This window comes from Stegostoma tigrinum, chromosome 3, assembly GCF_030684315.1.
Source record: "Stegostoma tigrinum isolate sSteTig4 chromosome 3, sSteTig4.hap1, whole genome shotgun sequence".
NCBI classification, from domain to species: Eukaryota; Metazoa; Chordata; class Chondrichthyes; order Orectolobiformes; family Stegostomatidae; genus Stegostoma; species Stegostoma tigrinum.
This window is the reverse complement of record NC_081356.1, coordinates 130,164,103-130,182,652: the sequence shown is the minus strand read 5'-3', so window position 1 is coordinate 130,182,652 and position 18,550 is coordinate 130,164,103.

Sequence of the window (18,550 nt, the reverse complement as noted above, 5' to 3'; positions counted from 1 at the left end):
CTCTTAGAGGGTTGTAAATTTGTGAAATTCTTTAACATAGAGAGCTGTTGAAACTGGGTCATTAAGAATATTCAAGACTGAAATATATAGATTTTTAATCAATAAAGGAATCAACTGTGAGGGAGAAATGTCAGGAAACTGGAGTTGAGGATTATCAGATCAGGTATGACAGCTATGATTGCTTTGATTGAAAGAGCAGACACAATGAACTAAATGGTGTTCATCTGCTTTTGTGCCTAATGGTCTTCCATTGTTCACTTAGCTTTTCAAATCACAGAATTAATATTATTCACTTCTACTAGTGCCAGCAATGTTGAGACAGCAACCTATGGGCTTGTGACTGTCTATTTTCTTGTGCTAATGAAAATTTCTGACTCTGGTAATATGATAGTTCAGGGCCTTGCCTGACATTTTTAAAGCTCACTCTGTGCACTTTACCCCTCTGTCAGAACAGAGTGTTTCAGTACATAGCCAAGCCATTCTTGGCAATGCCTCCCAAACTTGTGCCCTGAATTATCAAAAGGCTGTTTGCACATGAAGACACCATACCTTCAATTTTCCTCACCAGGTCATCCCTTGAAAATATGATGTTGCTTCTTCATTGCTGCTGCAACTCCCTATCCAATAGTACTATCACCACACAAGCAATTGCAGTTCAGAACAGTGACTTGAACTCAAAAAGGGATGGGCAGTATTTCCAATTACACAAATATCTCATGAATAAATAAAAGAGCAAACACATTTCCATAAAATGTCCCTTTAGAATTAAATCTTGGCTGAAGCATTCTTCTGACATGCTGACATTGAAATTTTTGAAGGCACACCCATATGTGCAATGCTTTGAACGCCTTCCTTCAGCTGTGATCATCATTATAGAATGGAAATTGTTGGACCTCAGACATGTCTGGCAGACCGTGCTTGCAGTCTACTACCTAATAAACAACCCATTCAGTTAAGCGCTGTTAGCTAGGGAGCTCAGCACAATCCTCAAGAGAAAATGATTCAAGCCATGTACAAATTGGGATTCGAAACTCTGCATCCCTTATACGATAGATCAAGGAAAATAAAATGTCTTAAGTGTGAACTTTGTTTAATAAAACTGTTTCTTGGTAACAACTGCATAGATCTGAGAACTGGTAGAAGCATATTTCTACTATGACTACATATATCTTTAAATAAAATTGGATTAGGAAGGAGGCGACAACATAGGGCTGTAGATGACAATGACAACAACCCGCAAAATGGAGGAGCAGCACCTCATATTCTGCTTCAGGAGCCTGCATCCTGATGGCCTAAACTTGGAATTCGCCAGTTTTAAAACCTCCCCACCCCCAGTCTAACCCCATGTCCAACCCTTCATCTTATCCCCGCCTACTTAACCCGACACAATCTGTCCATCTCCCCTCCCATCCATCCACCCCACCCATCCCACTGACCAATCGCCCCACTTCCTAACTGCACTCACCTATCACAATCCCACCGACCTTCCCCAGCCCTACCCCTCCTCTCTCTATTCATTACCCAGCTCTCGTCCCCCTCCTGATTTCTGAAGAAGGGTCCCAACCTGAAACGTCAACTCCCCTGCTCCTCTGATGTGCCTGGTCTGCCATGTTCCTTCAGCTCCATACTGTGTTGTCTCTGGATCCAGCGTCTGCAGTTCTTGCTCTCTCTGGATTAGAGAGGTGTTTTGGCACATCTTACTTTATACATAAAGCCCTATAATCCCTCTATCACAGCACTTCACTGTCTCTTAAATGATTCAAGTACTCTTCACAGAAGTATTCTGCTTGTGTTGATCAAGTCCTGCATTTTGAATATTTCAGACGTCAACCTGCATTTTACCTTTCCCAACAATTATATTAAATGTAAGGGACCACATAGTTTTCCTTTCTGGATCACAAACTGGGCTGGAAGTTGGACACTGCTATATAGTCAAAATATCAGGTGACTTTTGCAATAAAGAATAATCAAATTAGATTAGATTAGTTTAGATTCCCTACAGTGTGGATCCAATGGTGCACATTATTTAGTTGTGCTTGACAATGTTGAAATCAAGAGATCATTGAGTCAGAGTAGCATGAGGAGTTTTGAGTTAAGGCAGTTAAGAGTTTCTGATATCAGCAGATTAGTCCAGCTGCAGTTGTTACAAACATGAATGTTAAGAGCAATCAGAGTAATCCAGAGCTTGAGAACAGAAAACATCGTTGTATCTTAAAATTTTTAACTAAGTTTGAATTGCGTTGAGTCTTTTAGAGGGTTTCTCATTGTGAAGCCTAGTGAGTTCTCAAGCTGTATTTTACCAAGCTCGCTGTCCAAACACCTACTCCACCATTATGGTATTCACCAGAACCATCTGTCATGCACTATTCCGAGAACAACTCACCACTTAGTGGATATCCACCAAAAGGCCAGCAGCCCTTGCAACCCAGGCTGTTTTTAAAAGATCACTGTGCACCTGAATGAGAACTGGTCATCTAAAACTGCCATTTCTGCACATTTCTGGAAGCACAGTGGCTCAGTGGTTAGCACTGCTGCCTCACAGCACCAGGGACTTGGGTTCGATCCCAGCCTTGGGCAACTGTCTGTGTGGAGTTTGCACATTCTCCCTGTGTCTTCTCCTGTGTCCTCTGGGTGTTCCGGTTATCTCCCACAATCCAAAGATGTGCAGGTTAGGTGGCTTGGCCATGCTAAATTGCCCCTCGTGTCCAAGTATGTGTAGGCTAGGTGAGAAAATCCATGGGGAATGCAGGGTTATAGAGACAGGGTAGCAGGGTAGGATGCTCTTCAGAGGGTTGGTGTGCACTCGTTGGGCCAATGGCCTGTCCTCACACTGTAGGGATTCTATATCTGAAAAGGGGAAGATGGCACTGCAATTCTCCATCAAAGCTTTGGAGACCCTTGTCAAAGGGGTACTACAAAGTACAAGCCAAGGACGCCACACCACTAGATCCTGGCAGCCTGATCTGAGGTCAGTGCTGTACTATGGTATGGAGAACTGGCCAGCAGTGCCAGAAGAAGGCCTGTGACTTTATCCACTGCACTGGGGTCATTGCCACACTCTTCTGTCTTTCACGCCATCTCTGCTAATATACATGTGCCTCCCACAAAGGCATACAGTCTGCCACTCTTACTATAGCCTGCAACAACTTCCCTCACCAACTTTCTATCCCTGACAACTCCCCTACATCACTGACCCTGCATGGCCTCTGAGTTGCCTCCACACTCCCTCAGAATACCTCACCACCTTTCAACAAACTTCTCCAGCATTAACAGCTATGTCATCCACTTTTACCTCATGTAATTTCTCCCTTTCTCTCTCTTGCTCAAAAGAGGGCAGAATAAGTTTGCATGGTTGGAGAGATGCCCTACATTTGGCTTCTCAGCCCCTATGAGGACAGAATCTTGGCCCGAGCATGAAAATACCAACTGCTCCAATGGGGTGCAGATTCTTCCACATCGCACCATCTGCATGCGTACCTATTCATTTCATACACCCCTCACATTAACCCCAATGTCAGTTGTATGCATTGCACACTTATTCTAACCACTGACTGCAATGCAATTCTTTGTTTTGCATCTTCACCATTTCCATGTATAAACGCCTAGCTCACCAAAAGCTACACGCTGGTACTTCCATATACAAGTGGGCCAAGGCTTCAGAGGAAACATCAGCCAGGCTGTCCCTTGCACTTTTCACTGGTCCAGGTACTGACACATTGGTGAAAGTGTTAGGCTAGAATGTGTGGGACCAATATCTGGTGAGCACCACATTGTGAAAGCTGCACTGCTGGCTGAGGAAGAAACACTCTAAGCTGTTGCAACTTGGAGAACTGCTGGTGACCAACACTGCTTAGCCCCAGGCTGAGAGGACCCAGCACTGTCAGCTCTGAGGAACTTCAGCCACATGGACAGGGAAGAACAGCAGCAACATACAGATTTGTGTCCTACTGGGTCTGCTGGAGAAAAATATACTCCTATACTCCTTCCTCTGGACTGAAGGAATGGCAACAGGTGGAGAGGGAACCTGGAGTGTACTGAATGCAACCCTTCATCACAAGAAGACAAGGCAGTGCCAGGAGGCATTCAGCTGGAGGAAAACCACACAAAGCTTCCTGAGAACTCTCCTCTCAGTACACCACACAGGTGGCAGGAGTCTCCATCCCCTTGTCTGTCCTACTTTGACCCTTGCAAGTTCATGCCAAGGAGGGTCAACTTGCTTCTGGCAAGAAGACTTTTGATATGTTGGGCTCAGCTGAGGAACTGGGGATTACATTAAGATGTGGTGGAGGAAGAGAAGGACTCTTTCTGAGGGCTCTTTTATGTCATGGATGATACTGGGTTGTAATTCATTTTGCACTTTGAATAAATTTCACGGCTTTGACCTTACATATATGATTGTTAGTGTCTCTATTCAGTCCAAAGTGACTTGGTGATATCAACAAGCATCACTTCATGGCTATGAATGAAGTTCCAAGGATAGAGGTCTGTTTGAGAGCCTGCTGCATTACCTGGAAGATAAAGGAACAATGTCCATATATGGCATTGGGTCATGCTGACACCTTTGGCCTTCCTTGTACAACATCACTATTCTTTTGTGGTCCTTGTGTCCAAGACTCTAACTGTCATGTTGAGCAGCATTGGTAGCAGCAAGATACCACACACAACAGTGGATAATATATTGGGGTACCCAGGGAATAGAGGCCATGCAGGTCTGTGTCTTGTACAGTATACAGGTGTGTGTGCAAGGTTCTTTCCCTTTAAAAGCCCTTTTACTGGTGAGTCCTGCAGTTCCTTCCCTCTCAAGTTGTGTCACTCTTCCGGCCAACTCTGAATGTATGTGTAGCTATTTTCTTCACCGTTTTGCACTTTTGGTTTCCAGCACAGTGGAAGGCAACAGTGAGCTTCCTTTGGCAAGTGGCTTCCAATCAACCCCTCAAAATGCTGATGAGGTCCTTAACATCCAAATTCCTTTCCTGTAGTGCTCCCTGTAAATCCCTTAGACCTCACATGCCTCCAGGTAGACACATAAGCCATTTACATGCACATGCATCTGCCTACCTTTCCTTCCCAGCCTCTGAAATGTGAGGTGACTATGCAAGGTGTGGTCATTCACTGCACTCTCATTTGAACCTAGAGTCCTCCTGACCGTGGACAAATCCCCCTTCTGCATGACACTCTTCCAAGCCATGGTCTATTGTATTTCCCCACCTTTCAGATACTGTTGCATCCCCTTCACAACTGTCATCCATTCCCAACCCGCCACTTTGAAGACTAATTCCCACAGCAGTGGCCACCTGTAGCCCCTGCCGTTCCTTCCCACAAAACTTCTTTTCCCTTAGTTTCTGTGGTTGGATCTAGTGGACTGACTGCGGTCTAATCTATTGACATAACTTAATAGTCCTGGAAAAGAAGTGCCAGACACTTGACTGGTGGCTATACATTTCCTCAACCATATAGCCCTACACCCGTGTATTTTACACTATGAAACCACGGGACTGACTATAATGCACTTCCATGACAGACCATCTGGCCAACATCTTCCCAAGTGGATGCTTAACTGCTGGACCGATATCAGAGGCCGTCTTTGATTCACTGTGCCAGGACTAATGTTATTGAGAAGGGAGTTCCAGTTGAAGCTTTTTTCCCAGCAGAAGTGAAGTGAAAACATGTTTCCTGTGTGATTCTGAGGGGCCTTTGAAGGTGGTGGGGTTCCCATACATATGTTGTGTTTGGCCTTCAAGCTTGTACGAGTTGAGATTTGGTGAATGCTATCAAAGTAAGACTTGGGAAGTTCCTACAACACATGTTGCAGTTGTTGCACACTATCAGTGTGCATTGATAGTAGAGGGGGAGAGTATTTAAGTTGGGGTTGGAGTAGTAATAAAGCAATACACTTTGTTCTGAGTGGTGTCAACTTCCAGAATTATGTAGACCTATGAACTTTCCATACTCCAAACTATTCCCATCATTGCTGAGCCTGAGTATGTCCTGTTCAATCATCACGGTAATTAGTCTGGTTTGATACAATACTTGAAAAATTTGTGTAAAATGCATTTCTTTTTTTTGGAAGGGCCAGTTATTTCAATAATTGCAGTTTATGGTAGGCTATGATGTAATGGCAACTTCTATCTCAGTGGTTAGCGCTGCTGCCTCACAATGCCAGGGAACTGGGTTTGATTCCACCTTTGGGCGACTGTCTGTTTGGAGTCTGCATGTTCTCCCTGTGTCTGTGGATTCTGCTGGGTGCTCTGCTTTCCTCGCACAGTCCAATGATGTGCAGGCTTATTGGGTTGTCCATGCTAAGTTATCCATAGTGCTCAGGGATGTGTAGATTATGTGTGTTAGCCATGGGAAATGCAGGGTTACAGGGAAAAGGCAGGAGGATGGGATGAGTCTAGGTGGGATGCTCTTTGCAGGGTCAGTGTAGACTTGTTGGGCTGAAAGGCCTGTTTCCACACTGTAGGGATTCTATGGTTCGCGGACGCCCACCCCAGGGATTGATGGATGCCTGCATAGACTTAACTGAAAATATTAGATTACAGGAGAATATAGACAGATTGGTCAGATTGGAAGATCATTGGCAGATGGAATTTAGCCCTGATAAATGTGAGGCGATGCATTTGAGAAGTAACAAGACAAAGGAGTACTCGCTAAATGGCAGGATACTAGGAAGCTCAGAAGAACAGAGCAAACTTAGATTGCTTGTCACAGGTGGCAGGACTGGTCAATAAGGTAGTAAGAAAGCACATTGCACTTGCCTTCATCATTGAAGGCATAGATTACAAGAATCTGGAGGTAATGTTGGAGCTGTACAGAATTTTGGTTAGGCCACAGCTAGAGTACTATATGCAATTCTAGGTGATGTGCTATAGGAAAGATTTGATTGTACTGGAAGGGATGCAGGGGAGATTCATCAGGATATTCCCTGGGATGGTGCAGTTATAAAGGGTGGATAAGCTTAGGTTGTTTTCTTTACAGCAAAGAAGATTGAGGGGTATCTGACTGAGGTGTATAAGAGGAGCATGGACAGGGTGGATAGACAGCAGCTGTTTCCCTTAATTGAAGAGTCAATAACAAGGGGGCATAATTTTAAGGTGAATGACAGGAGAATTTAAGGGAATTTTAGGAAAAGCATTTACACCCAGAGGGTGGAATTTGGAACACACTGCCTGGGAGAGTAGTTGAGACAGGAAACCTCACAATCTTTAAAAAGTACTTTGATGAACACTGGAAATGTTGTAACATTCAAGGCAATTGGGACTAGTGCTAGAAAGTGAACTAGTGTAGAATGTATAAAATTCTAAAAGGTTTGGACAGATTAGATGTAGGGAGGATATTTCTCCTGTTTGGAAGTGTAGAACCAGGGGTCATAGGCTACGGATGGGGGGTAGGCATTAAAGACTGAGACAAGGAGAAAGTGGTCAAACTGTGGAATTCACTACCATAGAAGGGTGTCAAAACTGGATCACTGAGTATAGTCAAGAAAGAGATTTATAAGTTTTTGAGTTTTAAAGGCATCAAGGGGTATGGAGGCAATGTGACACCTACAATCCAACCCTCCACCAAAGGGATATATCCCCCTTCGCCCCTATCTGCTGTTCTTAGGGGCCGCTCACTCCATGACTCCCTCAAACGCTCCACACTCCCCACCAACCCCATCACCCCTGGCATCTTTTCCTGCAACTGCAGGAACTGCTACACATGACCCTACATCTCCCCCCTCACCTCCATCCAAGGCCCAAAGCAAACTTTCCGTATTTGACAAGGGTTCACCTGTACATTCTCCAACCTGGTCTACAGTATCTGTTGCTCCCTCTATATCACTGAGACCAAGCGCAGACTTGGGGACCGTTTCATTTGCAATAATTAGCAACACCTTCTGATCGCTAACCATTTCAACTTCCCCTCCCACTCCCTTGATGACAAGTCTGTCCTGGGCGCTCCTCCAGTACCAGAATGACGCCAAACACAAACTGGAGGAGCAACACCTCATATTCTGCCTCAGGAGCCTACAGCCCAATGGCCTGAACATACAATTTGCCAGTTTTAAAACCTCCCCATCCCCGGCTTCATTCCATGTCCAAACCTCCCTCTCATCCCTGCCTTCTTGACCTGAGACAACCTGTCCATCTTCTCTCCCAGAGATGATGGGAACTGCAGATGCTGGAGATTCCAAGATAATAAAATGTGAGGCTGGATGAACACAGCAGGCCAAGCAGCATCTCAGGAGCACAAAAGCTGACCTTTCGGGCCTAGACCCTTCATCAGAGAGGGGGGTGGGGGGAGGGAACTGGAATAAATAGGGAGAGAGGGGGAGGCGGACCGAAGATGGAGAGTAAAGAAGATAGGTGGAGAGAGTGTAGGTGGGGAGGTAGGGAGGGGATAGGTCAGTCCAGGGAAGACGGACAGGTCAAGGAGGTGGGATGAGGTTAGTAGGTAGCTGGGGGTGCGGCTTGGGGTGGGAGGAAGGGATGGGTGAGAGGAAGAACAGGTTAGGGAGGCAGAGACAGGTTGGACTGGTTTTGGGATGCAATGGGTGGGGGGGAAGAGCTGGGCTGGTTGTGTGGTGCAGTGGGGGGAGGGGACGAACTGGGCTGGTTGAGGGATGCAGTCAGGGAAGGGGAGATTTTGAAGCTGGTGAAGTCCACATTGATACCATATGGCTGCAGGGTTCCCAGGCGGAATATGAGTTGCTGTTCCTGCAACCTTCGGGTGGCATCATTGTGGCAGTGCAGGAGGCCCATGATGGACATGTCATCAAGAGAATGGGAGGGGGAGTGGAAATGGTTTGCGACTGGGAGGTGCAGTTGTTCTTCTCTCCCACCTGTCCGTATCGCCCTTCCCACTTACTAATACCCACTACCCCCTACCTGTATCCACCCATCATCACCCCATCTACCTTTTACCCAGCCCCACCCATCCTTCCTCCCACCTCCTTGACCTGACACAACCTGCCAATCTTCTCTCCCACCTATCCACCCCACCCTTCCTACTGACCAATCCTCACCACCCCCATCTGCATTCACCTATCACTATACCGCCTACTTTCCCTCAGCCCCATCCCTCCCTCTATTTATTTCCCAACTCTCTTCCCGCTCCACAGTTCTGAAGAAGGGTCCCAACCGGAAACATTGACTTTCCGACTGCTCCAATATTGCCTGACCTGCTGTGCTCCTCCAGCTCCACACTGTGTTGAAGATGCCAATTTCCTCATGTCTACCATATCTAGTCAAACCTTAGGAACCTTATAAGGCAACTCCATGCTGACAGTGCTTGTCTGGGTGCACAACAGCTTTTAAAAGATGGCTCTGGCACCAAAGATGCCAGGAAATTCTGTGATATCCCAGCAGTGATGAATTATTCCAGGAACAGAACAAGGTAATATGGGGCTAGAACTAGATGAGAAGGACCTGTAGCTGTGGAGTATTTAGTTAATAAGGTGTGTCTGGTAAGAAAGAACAAAAACCAATTAGATCTCATGGCTATAAATCCTCTGTAAAACTTTATGCATTCTGGACTTAGCTAAATAAAGTCCCCAGGACCTGATGGTATCTACTTCAGGTTGTTGAGAGAGGCAAGAGAGGAAATTGCTGAAGCCTTGACCTAAATCTTTTGTCTTCTCACTGGCCGCTGGCAAGGTCCTGGAGAACTGGTGAGTTGCTAATGTTGCTCCTCTGTTCATGAAGGGAAATAGGGATATCTAGGAAACTACGGACCAGTGACTCTCATATCAGTAGTTGGGAAGCTACTGGAGAGAATTCTTACGGGTGGTATTTATGACATTTGGAAAAGCATGGCCTAATGAGGGACAGTCAGTTTGGCTTTGTGCAGGACAGGACATATCTTACTAACTTGACTGAATTTTTTGAGGAAGTGACAAAGGTGATCGATGAGGGCAGAACAGTGGACATAATGGATTTTAGTAAGGCTTTCGATAGGCCTATTAGAAGATTAAGATGCGTAGGATCCACAGTGACTTGGCTGCGTGGATTCAGAATTGGCTTGCCTGTATGAGACAGAGGGTATAAATGGAAGGGTATTTTTTAGGCTGGAGGTCTGTGGCTATTGGAGTTTTATAGGGATCTGTACTGGGTCCACTGCTGTTTGTGATTATATATAAATTACTCAGATGAAAACATAGATTGGTGGTTTAATAAGTTTGCAGACTATACAAAGATCAACGGAGTTGTGGATAGTGTATAAGGTAATCAAAAGGATACAGCAGGATATAGATCAGTTGCAGATATGGACAAAGGAATGGCAGATGGAGTCTGATCTGAGTAAGTGTGAGATGGTGCACTTTGGGAGATCAAATGTTATGGAAAAGTATACAGTTAATGGCAGGAATCTGAAAAGCACTGATGTACAGGAAGATCTTGGGGTTCAAGTCCATAGCTCTCTGAAAACATGGTTTTGTGCAGGGAAGGTCATGCCTTACCAACTTAATAGAACTCTTTGAGGGCGTGACAAAGCTGATTGATGAGGGAAAGGCTGTAGATGTCATACACATGGACTTCAGTAAGGCGTTTAATAAGATTCCCCACGGCAGGCTAATGGAGAAAGTGAAGTTGCATGTGGTCCAGGGTGTGCAAGCTAGATGGATTTTTAAAAAATTGGCTAGGCAACAGGAGACAGAGCGTAGTAGTGGAAGGGGGTTTCTCAAATTGGAGAACTGTGGCCAGTGGTGTTCCACAGGGATCTGTGCTGTGACCACTGTTGTTTGTGATATACGTAAATGATTTGGAGGAAGTTATGGGTGGTCTTACTAGCAAATTTGCAGATGACATGAAGATTGGTGGAGTAGCTGGAAGTGAAGGGGACTGTCAGAGATTACAGCAGAATATAGATAGATTGGAAAGTTGGGCAGATAAATGGCAGATGGAGTTCAATCCGGGCAAATGTGAGGTGATGCATTTTGGAAGATCTAATTCACGAGCAAACTACACAGTAAATGGAAAAGTCCTGGGGAAAATTGATGTACAGAGAGATCTGGGTATTCAGGTCCATTGCTCCCTGAAGGTGGCAACACAGGTCAATAGAGTGGTCAAGAAGGCATATGACATGCTTTCCTTCATCGGACAGGATATTGAGTACAAGAGTTGGCAGGTCATGTTACAGTTGTACAACACTTTGGTTCGGCCACATTTAGAGTACTGCGTACTGTTTTGGTCACCACATTACCAAAAGGATGTGGATGCTTTGGAGAGGGTGCAGAGGAGGTTCACCAGATGTTGCCTGGTATGGACGGTGCTAACTGTGAAGAAAGGTTGAGTAAATTAGAATTGTTTTCATTAGAAAGATAGAGATTGAGGGGGGATCTGATTGAGGTCTACAAAATCATGAGGGGTATAGACAAGGTGGATAGCAAGAAGCTTTTTTCCCAGAGTAGGGGGCTCAATTACTAGGGGTCATGAGTTCAAAGTGAGAGGAGGAACGCTTATGGGAGGTATGCGTGGAAAGTTCTTTATGCAGAGGGTGGTGGGTGCCTGGAACGTGTTGCCAGCGGAGGTGGTAGACGCAGACACATTAGCGTCTTTTAAATATATCTGGACAGGTACATGGATGGGCAGGGAGCAAAGGGATACAGACCCTTAGAAAATAGATGACAGGTTTAGACAGAGGATCTTGATCAGCACAGGCTTGGAGGGTCGAAGGGCCTGTTCCTGTGCTGTAATTTTCTTTGTTCTTTGTTCTTTGAAAGGAGCCACACAAATAGACAGGGTGGTTAAGAAGGAGTATGGCATGCTTGCCTTTATTGGCCAGGGTATTAACTACAAGAGTCAGGATGTCATGTTGCAGCTTTGTAAGACCTTGGGTAGGCTACATTTAAAGTATTACATTCACCTCTGGTTTCCACATTGCAGGAAGGATGTGGAGGCTTTGGAGAAGGTGAAGAAGAGGTTTACCAGGATGCTGCATAGATTAGAGATTATGAGATACAAGGATAGGCTAGAAAAATTCCGGTTGTTTTCTGTTGAGAGGCACAGATAGAGGGGAGTCTATAAAATCATCAGATGTACAGACAGGGTTGAAGGTCAGAATTCTTTTCCCAGAGTTGAAATGTCTAATACTAGGGGGCATGCATTTAAAGTTAGAGGGGAAAGTTCAAAGGAGACTTGAGGGGCATGTTTTTTACACAGAGGGTGGTAGGAGTCTGGAATGCATTGCCAGGGATGGTAGTGGAGGCAGATACAAGGGACATGTAAGGGACTTTTAGATAAGACCATGAATATGCAAGGGATGGAGGGATATAGATCAATGGCAGGCATAAGGGATTAGTTTCATTTGGTGTCATGTTTGGCACAACATCGTGGGCCAAAGGCCTCGTTCCTGTGCTGTAAGATTCAGTCCAATATTGTGATAGTTACTGTTGCAGCATGTTGTATATTTAATTTATGACTGTGCCTACTTTCCAAATCAGGATTTGTATTGCTTGAGAAAAAATAGACGGAGACACCGTGGCGTTTTTTCATGTTTAAATATTCGACACTTGCAAGCTCATTGGAAGATTATATGCATAGTAATTGGTTAACCAGTGACAGGCTGGCTTAGTTACAAGGCTTCTCGGTCAAATTCCACTTCTGCAGTTACAACCATAATGGAAATGGATGGGTTTTATGTTTGTTAGGTCTGGAAACCTACAAGTAAGTGATTCAACTCTTTAATATATTCCAGTTTAGACAAGAAATGCCCAAAATTCTCCTGCTAAAATTTCCATACTTAATTAATTTTTCTAAAACCATTAAAATAAACACAGTAGAATGCAATTGCAATAGATATTAGTGTACCATCAACTTCTGTCTACATTTTTTGAGAGATAACGTTGATATTTTTGCTCAACTTAGAACTGCGCAATGAGATATATCAAAAGTTCAACAGACTGCTTTACAGTAGCTACTTATAAAGAAGATAGCATTTGATTCACCTCACAAAGGGTTTTGTAAAATTGTTGCTACCTTAATCAAGGTTTCCGTCAGTAGTTTGGCATGGAGTTCATAGTTAACCAGTAGTTTCCATAATCTGACCATTTGTATTGGAATGAAAAATAAAAACACTGAAATTTGCTGCAGATAAATTAGCAGGGTCATGTTTGGATAATTAGTACCTCAACATTACTCTTTACATTTATTCAGGTTCTAAAAAGCAGAAAAAAAATGTTGCCACACCACTGCTTAGCAATAAAATATATTTGTTATGTTTATTTATCTGTGGATGGAGTACCCAATGGTACACAGTGGCAGACTGAAACTAACCATAAGTTATGATGATAATTGCAGTGATCCCAAGAGACTTAAATAACTGTCCTTAATGTCTGTGCAAATACAGTCAATAAATTGCAGTAAGAAAACATAAGCCACATGTCTGAAGAAGAATCATACTAGACTCTAAATGTTAATCCACTAAGACCACAAGATAATGAGCAGAATTAGGCCATTTGGCCCATTCAGTCAGCTGCAGCATTTGATCATGGATGATGTATTTCTCAACCCCATTCTCCTGACTTCTCCCTGTAACCTTTGATCCCCTTACTAATCAAGAACATACCTGTCTCTGTCGTAAATACACTTAATATCTTGGCCTCAGCAACTTCTGTGGCAATGAATTCCATAATTCTTCAGCCTTTGTTTGAAAAATTCCTCCTCATCTCAATTCTAGAGGGCAACCTGAGGAATTCATTGCCACTGGAAGTAGTTGATGCCAAAACATTGAATGTATTCAAGAGGCAACTAGATATAGCACTTGGGGCGAATGGGATCAAAGGTTATGGGGAGAAAGCAGGATGAGCTTATGGAGTTGGATGATCAACCATGTTTGTGAAGAATGGTAGAGCAGGCTCGTAGGGCTGAATGGCCTCCTTCTGCTCCTATCTTCTAAGTTTCTATCCCTTTGCTCCGAGGTTCAGCCTGCCCTAATATCCCAGACTCTTCTATTAGTGGAAATAGCTTCTCTATGTTCAGTCAATCTAGGCCTCTTAGTAACTGTAAGTTCAATCAGATCTTCCCTCATTCTTCTAAACTCTATGGAGTACAGACACAGAGTCCTCAACTGCTTCACATATGACAACCCATGATCTCTGGGATCATTCTTGCACCCCTATCCTAGACACCTCCAAGGCCAACTCATCCTTTCCGAGATATGAGGCCCAAAACTGCTCATAATATTCCAAATGAGGTCTGACCATGGCCTTTACAACCCCAGCAGTACACCCCTGCTCTTGTATTCCAGCTCTTTTGAAATGAATGCTCTTATTTCAGTTGCTTTCCTAACTCCAACTGTATCTGCATGTTAACCTTCGGGGAGTCTTGAACTAGGACTCCAGGTTCCTTTCCGCCTCAGATTTCCGTAGACTTTCCCTATTTAGGAAAACCACTATGCCTCTATTCTTCCTACCAAAGTGTATAACTTCACACTTTCCCACATTTTAATCTATCTGCTATATCTTTGCCCACTCTCCTAGCCTGTGCCAGTCCTTCTGCAGCTTCCCTGCTTCCTCAACACTAACAATCCCTCTATCTATCTATGTATTAACTACAAATGTAGCAACAATGTCCTCAGTTCCTTTGTCTAGATCATTAATGTATAATATGAATAGCGTAGTCCCAACACTGACACCTGCAGAACTCTACTAGTCACAAGCTGCCATCCTGGACAAGATCCCCTTCAACCCTACCATCTGCCCTCTGCCAGACAGCCAATCTTCTATCCATGCCCCTAACACTATGGGCTTTTATCATATTTAGCATATTTATCATACCTAGCACTCCAAAGCAGCACCTTATCAAAAGTCTTCCGGAAATCCAAATAGATCAAACCCCTGGCTGTCCATTGACTTTGCTTGGTACCTCTTCAAAGAATTCTGACAAATTTGTCATGCATGACCTCCCCCTGATAAAGCTGTTCTGACTCAGCCCAATTTAACCATATACTTCCAAGTACTCAACAATATCATCATTAATAATGGACTCTACAATTTTATCAATGACCAAAGTCAGATTATATGGCCTATAATTTCCCATCTTCTGCCTACTTCCCTTCACAAATAAGGATGTTATAATCATCATTTTCCAGTCCTCTGGGACCCTACCTGACTTCAATGAGTCCTGAAAGATCATCACTAATGCCTTCATCATGCAGTGCTTCCATAATTGCTGAGTAAAGAAGTTTTTTCACTTCATTTGAATCTTTTACCAAACACTTCAAAATAATGGTTTTCAATTACTTTATGAATGGGAATAGTTTTTTTTCCCTAGATATAGTAGGAACTGCAGATGCTGGAGAATCTGAGATAAAAGGTGTAGTGCTGGATGAACACAGCAGGCCAAGCAGCATCATAGGAGCGGGAAAGCTGACATTTCGGGCCAAGACCCTTCTTCAGAAATATCTATTTTGTCAAGATCAGTCATGAGTTTGAAATCTTCTATCAAATCTCCCTTAGCCTTCTCTTCTCCAAGGAAAACATTCCCAACTTCTCCAATCTATCCCCATTACTGAAGTGCCTCATCCCTGGAACCATTCTTGTAAACCTCTTCTGCACTCTCTCTAATGCATTCACATCATTCCTGTAATGTGACACTTGGAACTGTACATAATATTCCAGCTGAGTTCAAACTCGTGTCTTAAATGTGTTCATCATAACTTTGTTGATCTTGTACTCTATTACAGAATAATGAAGTCTAGGATACTATATACTTTATTAACAGCTTTCTCTACTTGTTCTGACACTTTTAATGACTACGCACATGTACATACAAATATACACCCTGGTCTCTCTGCTTCTGCAACCACTTTAGAATTGTATCCTTTATTTTGTATTATCTCTTCAAGTTATTTTTTCCAAAGCACATCAGCTCACACTTTCTGCATCGAATCTTATCTGTCACCGATCCACCTAACACACCATCATCCTCATAGTTTAAAACTCTATCAGGATTTGTATTTTCCACAAACTTAGAAATTGTTTTTTCCTTTGCATACCAAGATCTGGATCATTTATATGTATCAAGAAATACAAGGGCCTAAATACTGATCTCTGGGAAACTCATTCCAAGTCACTTCCTCCAGCTCAAAAAATACTCTCTAGCCATTACCCTTCCTTTCCGATCTGTCAGCCAGTTTTGGATCCATGGTGATACTGTCCCTTTGTATGCTGTGTAGCACTTTTGAAAGTCAATGTATCCCAACTCAAAAGCCTTCCCCTCATCAATCCTCTCTGGTAGCATTTCAAAAAACTCAGACATGTTAGGAAAACACAATTCTTTCCTTCACAAATCCATGATGACATTTCTACATCAAGCCACATATTTCTATATGACTATTAATTATCTAGAATACTTGTTTCTAGAAGCTTCCCCACCACCGAAGTTAAGCTGACTCACCTATGATCGCTTGGCTGATCTTAACAACCTTTTTTTGAACAAAGGCACAATGTTTGTAATTCTACGGTTTTCTAGCACCCCCCCGAATCCAGGGAAAATTGCAAGATAATTGCCAGTTTCCAGTTTCTACATTAATTTCCTTCTAATATCCTGGATGCCTTTCATCTCTTGCTGGTGCTTTTCAACCTTAAGTACAGCTATCTTATCCAATATCTCGGCCTTATAAATTTTAATCTCTTCTAGTGATTGAGTTTTCTCCTCTGTTACTACGGCTTGAGAAGAACATGCATTATACTCAAATGATGAGACAATGTTTTCATTCAAAACCTCAACTATGCACGTTGCCTCTAAATATAAATGCCCTTTTTGGTCCATAATCAGATTTGATCCTTCTTTTACCACCACGTTAGTATTGATATGCTTGCAGAAGGAATTGGGATTTTCTTCCACGTTAACTGCCTTTATGTTTTCATAATTCTTCATTGCTTCTCGTATTTGCTTTTTGACCTGCCTTCTCAACCTTCTGTATTCAGTTTGGTTCTCAGATATATTAAAACTGTTATATGCATACCTTTTCTTCTTTAATTTATGTCCCCTTTGTCACCAGGTAACTCTGGATTTGTTTATGCAACCTTTCCCTTTTGAGATAATAACACTTGACCGTTCCCAGACCATCTCCTCTTGACACCATTCAGGAAAAAGCACCTTGCTTGATTAAACCACATCCACAAAAATTCACTCTTTCCACCAACTGTGGATGTGCAGTAGCAGCAGTGGATACCATCTACAAGATGTATACTGCAGAAATCCACATTATATAGCACCTTCTAACCTCACGACCACATGGAAAGGGCAGGGTCAACAAAGACATGAGAACACTAGCATCCACAGGTTCTCCTCCAAGCTGGAAACCATCCTGACTTGAAAATATTGCCGAACCTTCAGTATTATTGGGTCAAAATCTTGGAGATCCCACTCTGAATGTATTCTGAATCTGCTTGCAGCAAATAGTTTGCTGCAGTAGTTCAAGAAGGTAACTCACCATCATCTTCTGAAGTGTATCTAGGGATGGACAATACATGCCAGCCTAAACAGTGACACTCACATCTCATGAATGAATTTAAAAGAAATCTAAAGCCCTCCTTCCTGCATCATCAACCACACATTCATCAGGCTTATCTTTCTATTTCTACTCACATACACGTGGTACTAGGAGTAACCTCTAGGTAACTACTTTAGAGACCAAGCTTGGTCAATTGCAGGACCACATCTTCCTTCTTCCTACATCACTAGAACCAATATGTTTCACAATGTCTGTCTATACACTCTCCCACAGAAGAATGTCCTGCAGCTGTTCTGTGACATTCCTGGCCCTAGCACCAGGAAGGCAACAAATGATCCTGGAGTCATGTTGAAAACCCCAGAAATATCTCTGTTATTCCAACTAAAGAATCCCATATCACTACTCCTACTCCCCTTCTGTTCTTCCTCCTCTCCTATATAACTAGGACTCCCATAGTGTCATGGACTTGCTGCATTCCTTCATTGACATCTAGAATCAAAACTAGTTAGTGAGCAGAATCTCTGGGGACTCCTGCACTACCTGCCTGTTTCTTTTGAGCTGCCCAGCAGTCGTCCTTCTCTGACTTCTTACCCCTAACTTGTAGTATGCTGAACTCTTTGAATGTCCTATCCATGTAGTTCTCTGTCTCAAGGATACACCTTAGTGATTCTAACTGCTTGAGCTCTGAAATCCAAAGCTCAAGAATGTGAAACTAGTAACTCTTCCTGCACACCTTTTCATCTAGATCACGAGAAGTGGCCACAAATGCCCATATGCCACAGGACAGCATCCTGCTTAGCTGAGCTGCCCTGCCAAACTTTAAATTATACTTTTAAGTTACTTTACACTGTAACTTTAATTACTTTAACCTACAGTAATCTTACTCTTGTACTATTAACTGAAAACTGGAAATTAGTGGAAAATAGAAACTCTTCACTATTACTCATAAATCAGTTTCTCTCCCATGCCTGTAAATTATTTTTCCCTGCACTAGTTTAAAAATTTACATTTTTATAAATTACTGGGGTTGAAACATTTTCCCTAACAGCAGCTGGTCAACAACTTATGACTTTCCTGTGATGTAAATCATGGATTTTTTTTTCTTGCCGCC